Raw genomic sequence first — 9,981 nt, 5'->3', positions numbered from 1 at the left:
CACATATGTATATATATATACAATTCATATATAAATATATGTGTATATGATATTGTTTATTTTTACCAGTTCTGGGGCTTGAATTTAGGGTCCTTGCTCCTGCTTAGCTTTCTTGCTCATGACTGATGCTTTACTCAAGCCACACTTCCAGTCTGACTTTTTTTAATTTTTTAAAAATTTGTAGCTAATTGGCAATAGAATCTTATGGAGTTTTCTGCCTGGGTTGGCTTTGAACTATGATCCTCCAGAGCTCAGCCTTCTGTGTAGCTAGGATGACAAGCATGAGCCATGCATGCCTGCCTATAATTATGCGCTACACAGGCATCAGGAACAGTATTCAGAAAACAGCACTGTACATTGTCAATAATACACATAGTCACTGAATAAATTAGAGATTGTACAGGAAGAAAGTACCAAGTACTTTGTATGCACTTATTAATTACTGATTCCTTTTCTTCTGGGATTTGATTCTAGTCTTTATGTTGCTGTTCTACCCCAAGTTCATTTTTCCTAAAGACCAAGGACCCTTGAAATTCTGGGCTGAAACTGATTTAGACATACTTCCAAAAAGTAAGCATTGCTGTTTCAGTGTTGTATCCTGGGAGAGGCAGGTCTTTGAAGAAAAATGGGAGAGGATGTTCTGAAATTCATAAAAGACAGCACTAGGAACCTGTAAACCTGAACAAAGTATCATGAAGATTCAAAGCCACGAACCAGCAACTGTGTATTGATTGTCACGTATGTGCCAGATGTGGTGAGATGAAGATTGAGTCCTCAGTGGGTCTGTAAGTCCACAGGGAGCCCAGGGTTATGGGACAGTTTGTTTTGATAGAGGCAAATGGATGAGTTCTGGGAGGAGGTAGACAGTCAGATAGTCCATACAAGGAGAGGACAAGGATTTGGTGTCTGCTTTTTTTCATTCTTAAAAGATGAGCAGTAACTAATCTGGTGGAAAAAGGCAGGGGGGGATATAGGAGAGACTGAGTTTTGCAAAGTCTGAGTGGCAGTTTTCATGGATCTAGGTTTCTGTGATGAAGAGTTGAGACAAAGATAGATGCTAGGTAGATTTGGGCCAGGCCACAAAAGACTTAATGCATCATGTCAAGGAATTTGACATGAATTTGGACATCTACAGGTATCTGCCTTCTGTGTCTCCATGCCCACTCTACCTCTGGACATCACTCCATCCTTCCCCCTCCCCCAAAAGGTTGAGCCATTTGGGCACCATCTGTTGGGCTCCTGTGATTTCTAGCTTCCTCATGAGCTTGGTCCACAGGAACCTGGGGAGAAAAGGGAGGGAAAGAGAATAGGAAACTCAGGTATTGTCTCTCTTGGCTGTCTCTACAAAGCCTCATACTGACACTGCTGTCAGTCATTGCCTTTCTTCTTCAGAGTCCTGATGCCTCCCTTCACCTCTACACATACACTTGGATGTTTGGGATAGTTCCAGTCATTCTCATCTATTGCTCTGTAACAAATAAGTCAAAAGCCTAACCAGTACATGTATTATGTCACAGAGCCTCAGTCCTTTATAACAGGACAACGCATCTCTTTTGTTAGAAACAAGTCACTCTTACTCAGCTCTCACCCAACATGAAGGATTAACACAAAGGTCACCAATACTGGGAGAGGGCATCCAGGAAGCAATGTGGGCTATTGTGAAAGTTTAGCCCTGGTTCCTATTCCTTTACTGTCCTTGTATGTTTTGCTACCTATTTATACTTAGCTCTTTTGGAAATAAATCTTCCTTGAATTATCTTGTACCCCATGTGTCATCTGTCTATTGGAAAAGCTCTTAACTTGTGCAAGTTATCTCACACACAAAGGGAAACCTCTGAAGCCCTGTTTTCCTTCCAAAGGAAAACTCTTGGTGAAAGGACTTAAGACAGAGAAACCCTCAGCTCAGTGGGGAGAATAGGATTGATTGGTGGTGGGGAAGCCAATGTGGTGATCAGAGGTGCTTCACACTGGAGAAGAGATTCAATAGGAATGTGGTACCAGAAATGGTAGGATCATAGACTGGAAAGCAGTTTGGAGATGTTTTAGAAATTTGATGTGGACAAACAATACGTGTTGGGGTCCAGCTTTATGGACTTGACAGGGGACTTGACGCCCCTCCCCCAGCCCTAGGGGAATGCGGAAGCAGGCTATGGTCCTCTGGGTCCAGAACCAGAAGAACCGGCTTTGTACCCAGCCCACAACTCTCTCGCCAGCCCAGGCGCCTCCCAGTCTCGCCCTGGCTAGGTGCTTTTGAGTGACGTTAGCTCAATGGTTCATGTGACAGCTCTCAGCCTATGGGCGTCCTGGCTGATCGCCTTCTCTCGCTATCAATTCCCTTTACCCCCGCCTTAATAAATCAGATTGCTCTGGAAGCTTGCTCGGAGACTCACGTATGCCTGGCTTTATTTATCGGTAAGGAGGGGGGCATGCGTTCTCATTAGGCGGCATGCGCGTGAGGTCGGCCCTGACCCCTCTGTCCCATCCTGGCTATCTGCTGGCCAGGTGTCCAGGAGAGAGGATGAGAAAAGGGGGTGGCGAGAAACCTAGCTGAGCCTTGATCCCCACGCCGGGAGAGGTGACACGAGCCCGACATTTTGGCACCCACGTGGTTTCACGAACCCACTCGAGCAAGTCCGGCTCCCAACCAACCCTCACGAAATTAGGCTGGAAACCCTGGGACGTGCGGTCCTCTTGGGTGGTAGTGGGAATTTAAGAGGGAGGTTATGCTTGAGAGATGGAGGAGAGAGGATCAATAGGATGTGTTGACTTAGAGAGCTCTAGAAAGAATTTGGGATGAGAGAAGAACATGAGGTCTTTTTATTCAGTTATTATACTTTAGAGTTCTCAAAAAGTCTCCAGTGGGGCTGGGAATGTGGCTTAGCAGCAGAGTGCTTGTCTAGCATGCATGAAGCCCTGAGTTTGATTCTTCTGCACCACATAAACAGAAATAGCCAGAAGTGGCACTGTGATTCAAGTGCCAGAGTGCTAGCCTTGAGCAAAAAGAAGCCAGGGACAGTGCTCAGGCCCTGAGTCCAAGCCCCAGGACTGGCAAAAACAAACAAACAAAAAAAACTTCAGGGCTGGGGATATGGCCTAGTGGCAATAGTGCTTGCCTCGTATACATGAGGCCCTGGGTTCAATACCCCAGCGCCACATATACAGAAAATGGCCAGAAGTGGCGCTGTGGCTCAAGTGGCAGAGTGCTAGCCTTGAGCAAAAGGAAGCCAGGGACAGTGCTCAGGCCATGAGTCCAAGGCCCAGGACTGGCCAAAAAAAAAACTTCAGTGACAAAGTTTTGAATCATGTATGTGTAGCACTTCCTGGTGCTCTACTCCCTTCACGGAGGTTTTGGTGAGATGATTGTACTATTAGCCTATCTGGCTGTCTATATTGTTCATTAGGTTCAATTTTATCACCAGCAAGGCTAGCTAGGCTGAGTGAACTCTAAAATATTCTTCAGTTGACACATTTGAGGAATTTCATGATCAGAAAAAAAAATTGCCCAGTGCCTGTAATACTAGCTATACAGGAGGCTGAGATCTGAGGACTATGGTTCAAAACCAGCCCAGACAGGAAATCCATAAGACTCTTATCTCCAATTAACCACCGAAAAGCAGGAAGTGGAGCTGTGACTCAAGCGATAGAGTGCTAACCTTGAACACACAAGCTTAGGAACAGCACTCAAGCTCTGAGTTCAAGCCCCAGGACCTGCATAAGAAGAAATAAGTAAATAAATATTACGAGGATAAATATATCTATTCTTTCATAGTCTCCTTTGCCTCTTTTTACTTTTCTTTACAAAGTTAACTGAGAGACAAGTTGTCAGAATGTTTAAAACAAATGCTTTTTTTAGGTCTTAAATGTTTAGAGTTCATTTTCTTTCTTTCATTCTTCTCTTTCTCCCTTTTTTCTTCACATTAAATAAAATTCCCAAGGACTAGCTTCAGAGGATGTTTGGAGTAGCTAGCTTAATTTTTCAGTCTGCATTTTAAGCTATTTTTTTCATTACATCTTTTGAAGCTTTTTTTTCTTTTTAATTGCCTTGGGAGGAGGAAAAAATATGTTCTGTTTTCCCTTTCCTCCCAGGATTAGGCAGACTATGAGAGAAACGCCCCATCACATTTGCTTGGTTGGTATACGACAAAGCACAGGCAAGCCCTATGGAATTGGTGTCCACGGATGAAAGGGATGCTAGTTTTAGCAATGAGGAAGAGCTCAGTGTGGCTTTTAGTATGCAATGCTTCAGAGTGTTGCCTTTTAATTAGAAAAGCCTTGGTGTGTTTACGACTTCATCTCCCCAGTTTTCCTCCTCTTTTCATTTAGAAGAGCATAAGATTTGCATTCTGGAAGATCATCTATATCACTGTGGACAACTGCTTATAGTATTTTCATGCCGTAGAGCATATGAATGGCCATGGCTCCTAAGTACAGTTTGTATTTGTAAAAGGAAAACAAATAAGTTTTAAGATCATGAGAGAATAGGAATATACCTTAAAAAGATTGTTAGGTCGCCCATACAAATTAATTCTTCGTACAATTACTTAAAGATAATAAAATATAATTTTTAAAAAGTATCAAGGCTTCTGATCAGTAATCTCAGTTCTTTTTTTTTTTTTTTTTTTTTTTTGGCCAGTCCTGGGCCTTGGACTCAGGGCCTGGGCACTGTCCCTGGCTTCCTTTTGCTCAAGGCTAGCACTCTGCCACTTGAGCCACAGCGCCACTTCTGGCCATTTTCTGTATATATGGTGCTGTGGAATTGAACCCAGGGCCTCATGTACATGAGGCAAGCTCTCTTGCCACTAGGCCATATCCCCAGCCCAATCTCAGTTCTTAACATGCACTCCAGCGAAGGAATTGAAAACATCATATGCCAAGATACAGAAGTAGACAGAGGCCCTTTCGACTAGAATATTGACCACACTGTGATAATCATATCTGGAGACTAGAAATAAATCAAATGTCCCTTGAAAAAAAAAAGCAGTTACAGAATTACAGTGGAATAAGATTCTTATCTGGAATGGCATCACAGCTTACCGGCTTTCTGTTCTGGTGGAGGTAATAATTCACTTGAAAAGGAAAATGGCTACAGATGTTCTGGGATATAGTTAGAGTGAATGTTGTCTCTTTAAAGCCCTATAAAATATATTTTTTGGTAGTAGTGCTTAAACTCAGTGTTTAAACTCAGGGCCTTATTCTCTCGCTTAGTTTTCTTGATCACAATTGGGGATATAGGGGGCAGGGGGACTCTACTCTTTGAACCATATCTCCAGCCTGGCTTTTTGCTGGTTATCTTAGAGATGGAGTCTCACGAACTTTTTCTTCTTGGAGTTGGTTTTGATTCTCCAGATCTCTGACATCTAAGTAGCTAGTATGAGTCACTGGTACCCAGTGATTTGGGTTTTTTGTTTGTTTGATGTTTGTCATGGGACTTGAACTTTGGGCCTGGGCACTGTCCCTGCGCTCTTCAGCTCAAGGCTAGCACTCTACCACTTGAGCCACAGTGCCACTTCTGGTTTTCTGGTGGTTAATTGGAGATAAAGAGTCTCATGGACTTTCTTTCCCAGGCTGACTTTGAACCTCAATCCTCAGATCTCAGCCTCCTGAGTAGCTAGGATTACAGGCTTGAGCCACGGGTGCCCAGATTTATTTGGTCATTTAAAAATAACATTTTTGCTTTACTTGTTAAATAAACTGGTTATGTGGGTTCTCTCAAGTTGTCTTTCCCCCGATCATTCTTTTCCTGCATCTCTCTTGCATCTGAGATCATTTTTCTTTTGTCTGAAGATCCACCTTTAGAATTTATTTTTAGTACAGATCTACTGAATATACATTTTCTCTTTTTTGTTTGTCTAAAATGTCTTGGTTCCATCATCAAGTTTTGAAGAGTTTTTTCTCTGAACATGGAATTCTGGACTGTCACTGCTTCTTGACACACTTTGATGATGGTCCTTTTTCTTGGCACCAATTGTTTTGGGAGGAGGGGGCAGATAGGAGAGAGGTTAGCCATCAGTTTACTGTTGCTCTTTGAACTATAAGCTCTTCTTCTGTCCTCTGGTTGAAAGGGAAAGTGAAGGCTTTCTTTTACTTTGGTATTTGGAATTTTACTATGAGTCGTGGTTTTGTTTTTACATTTATTTCCCTTTGAGCTTAAAGCTCTTTTGATTTGGTTGATACTTGAAAATGCCTCAGCCACTAGCTCCTAAATATTGTTTATACCTAGTTTCTTCAATCTTCTTGGTGTTCTACTTTTATTATGATGTTTTCTTTTCTTTCTGGATTTCATATATTTCTTCTGTTTATTTTTGTGTTTTCAATCTATTTGTTATTTTGTGTTCCAATGTAAATATCATCTATGGATTTATCCTCTGGTTCACTAATTCTTTGAACAGATTAGACAATCTGGTTAAATCTGGTCCCTTGGAATTTATAACTTTTGTTTTTGTTTTTTTTTAACTTGTAAAATTTCCATTTAATTCTTCTTTATGGCTTCCAGTTTCTTGTCAAGATTCTCTATTTTGCCATTTAATTTATTATCCACATAAATCATAAAGTCCATATGCAATACTTAAAAATTCTTGTTTCTCTCAACTATTTCTTTCTTCTTTTATTCTGTGTTTCTAGTTTCCTGTTAATTTCTGGACATTGTTTATGAAACTATCCTTGGAGAAATAAGAGGAGCATAATCTTACTCCTCAAAAGGATTTAATTTTTTTCTTTAATGTCAGGCAGCTAAATAGAAGATCATTCATCAAACAAGATATTAAGTAGAGCTGGAGGTTAGTTTTTATTAGGGATAAATCATCTTTCTTCCTTGTAGGAAGTTCTCTGGTTCCAACTAAAACCCCAGGTGTCTTCTCAGGCCTCTCCTTCCTCTATGGTGAATTCTGCTCTCCGATTTCCCATGCAGCTCCACAGAACTGCTGCAAACTCTTCAGCTCTTAGTTGTGCCTTTTGCTTAAGAAATTGATGTCAAGATTATAATTTTCCTACAAAGAAAGGAAGGAAACTGGAAATGTCCTTGGGAGGAAAAATAACTTCAGTTGATGAATTCAGTCTTAGTTTTCTTTTCTCAGATCTTGAGAATTAATGTTTACTATGGTGATGTCTCTCCACTGCCATCAAACCTACTTACCAAAGTGTTTTTTAGTCTTTCTAGTTGTTCTCAGCAGGGCGGTTATTCTAAACAATCTAGTTAGTAGTGGCAACAGTGGAACCTCAAAACATTGGCTTTGAAAGAACAATTTGTCTATACAAGGTAGTTTGATTTGTAAATACTTTAAGAAAGATATTTCCTGGGTATCTTATTGGTCTGGGGTGGTAGTATTAGAGATGAAGAGGCAAAAGGGAAACTTCAGTACATTATAAAACACAGCATTCATGTGACTACCTTTCAACTGAGGATAAGAAAGCAGGCTCAGGGGCTGGGGATATGGCCTAGTGGCAAGAGTGCTTGCCTCATATACATGAGGCCCTGGGTTCGATTCCCCAGCACCACATATATAGAAAAGGCCAGAAGTGGCGCTGTGGCTCAAGTGGCAGAGTGCTAGCCTTGAGAAAAAAAAACCAGGGACAGTGCTCAGGCCCTGAGTCCAAGGCCCAGGACTGGTGAAAAAAAAAAAAGAAAGAAAGCAGGATTTGTAAGTAAGGTAAGTAGCAGGAGACTGACATGGGAGTACAATGTCGCCATAGACACAGATTGCATTTATTTACTTGCTATTCCAAGAGGGACTACATCCAGGTAAACAGCCCTGATAGGAAAGGGACCTTACCAGAATAGTGGAAAAGAGCCAAGAAATGACTCCAGGTGATGGAGCCTATATGAGCAAAGGATTTCATAACACAGGTGGCTCCTCAGCTTATGGTGGGGTTCTCTGACTATAACATAGGTTCCAACAATCCCATTGTAAGTTGGAAATATGGGAAATCAAAATCTACCCACCAACCATCATAGCTTAGCCACATGGTGCTCTGTAGAGACTTGGCTCTTGCATCTCGTGGAGTGGCTGGCTGGGAGCTGTAGGCTGGCACCATGTACTAGGGCAGGTGTGATAGAACTACAGTGTAAACCCTCATTCTTCACATGAGGACACCACCACAGACAGAATAAAGCCTTTCAGATTTTACTAGCATGCGGTAAGGTATCAGTAAAGCAGAACTTTCTACCAACTAGTTTGACTTTTCCTTTGCTTAAAATATCTTTGTTTTCCTTTTTAAAATTAATAGTTCAACTCAAAAGAATGAAAGCATAAAGTTGAGGGGGAAAATCTTGCTTATTCTTACTACATAATTATGATGTATATGAACATTTTGGTCCATTTCCCCTAGTCTTTGTGCTAGTGGTATATATAATACATTAACCTAGTGGATAATCATAGAGTAAGTAGGTTTTGTTGTTGTATTTTTGTGCTGGTACTAAGGCTTGAACTCAGGGCCTGGGCATGGTCCCTTCAGTTTTGTGCTCAAGGTTGGCTCTCTATCACTTGAGCCACAGCTCCACTTCTGGCTTTTTGGTAATTAACTGGAGATAATAGTCTTATGGACTGTCTTACCCAGAGTCACTTCAAAACAAAAATCCTCAGATCTCAGACTCCCGAGTAGCTAGGATTACAGGTGTGAGCCACTGGCACTTGATGAAGAGCATGTAGTAGTTTATGTTCTCTTGTCATCTGTCTTGTAAGTAGCGATCTGTACCAGATGATGCATTGTGATTATCATCAACTTAAAAGATTGCATGGCATTTTGTGAAGTGGATAATGTGTCCTCATTTACTTATTGAGCTTCATGCTTGTTATTAATAGAAAGATTTAAGACCCTGAGGTCAAAAGGCATGCACGGATTGACAATGCTTTATCTCTCGTATTTCTGACAAGTTTGTTGTTGACTTCTCCAGACCTGGACTGGCCTTCCCTGGCTTGTTGCACCAGTTCTGCATCATGCAAGACAGAAGAAAAATGAGAGATTTCTAAGAGCGAGGCCAGAGTTCCCTTTTGCTTTCTGTCTTGAAACCACAGCCCCAAACTGGTGTCTGACCAGTTATGCAACACGTCCAGCTTGGTTGGTGCCAGGGTACTCAGAAATTCTCCGCTTGGAACCTTCCCAAACTGTTTGCTATTTTATCCTCTATTTGTTGTTCTTAAGCAACTAACTAAACAAGAATAACATTTAAACCTCATTCCATGTCCCACAGCGTTTCGCCTGCCTGTAACCACCTCTGCCTACAATTTAACCATGGGGCTGCTGCTTATATTTTTAAGCATAATACAAAAGAACAGCTCTGAGAAGCAGCCAAGTTCTGCAAGCCAAGTTCGAAGAATAAAACTTTAAAACAGCTCTTCTGTCACATACTTGAGAGGGGAGGCAGGCTTTGCTATAAATAAAGCCACATTCCATTTCTATCATCCTTTGCAGGCCTCTCGGGTAATGCTTTTTGTCTCTGACTACAGTGCTCTGTGACTGCCCACTCAACCCTTTCAACCTTCCATTTTATACCTCTTTCTGGTCGATGTGCAGTAGTTTCAGACTTTAGGGACCTTGCATGCAGGAAGAGTAAGATTTGCCTCACCTTCAGGGTTAGCAGTGATGATGTCCAATGGAGGCCTTAGACACTACTTGGTCTCCTTAACTGTCACAAGCTCAGCAGCTGCAGGTATGAGTTTCTTGGAGCTGCTGTAACAAATTACCAGTAACAAATGTAGAGTTCTGGAGGGCCAGAAGTCTGACCTGCTTTGGTAGCATAGCATGCCCTCTGCAGGCTCTGGGGGGTCCGGGGGATGGTGGAAATACAGTTCTTTCTCTCTCCCGGCTTTTAGATGCTGCCTGCATTCCCCAACACATGACCCCTTAGCCATCCATCCTTGGTGTCCATCATCACACCTCCCCTCACTCTGACTCTCCTGCCTCCTTCTTACAGGACCCCTGCAATTATATGGAGACTACCAGACACTCCAGGACTAAAGTCCTATTTGCAGCATCTCACAGAGT

This window comes from Perognathus longimembris, unplaced genomic scaffold, assembly GCF_023159225.1.
Source record: "Perognathus longimembris pacificus isolate PPM17 unplaced genomic scaffold, ASM2315922v1 HiC_scaffold_5832, whole genome shotgun sequence".
Classification (NCBI taxonomy): Eukaryota; Metazoa; Chordata; class Mammalia; order Rodentia; family Heteromyidae; genus Perognathus; species Perognathus longimembris.
Note: the sequence above shows the minus strand (reverse complement) of the source record.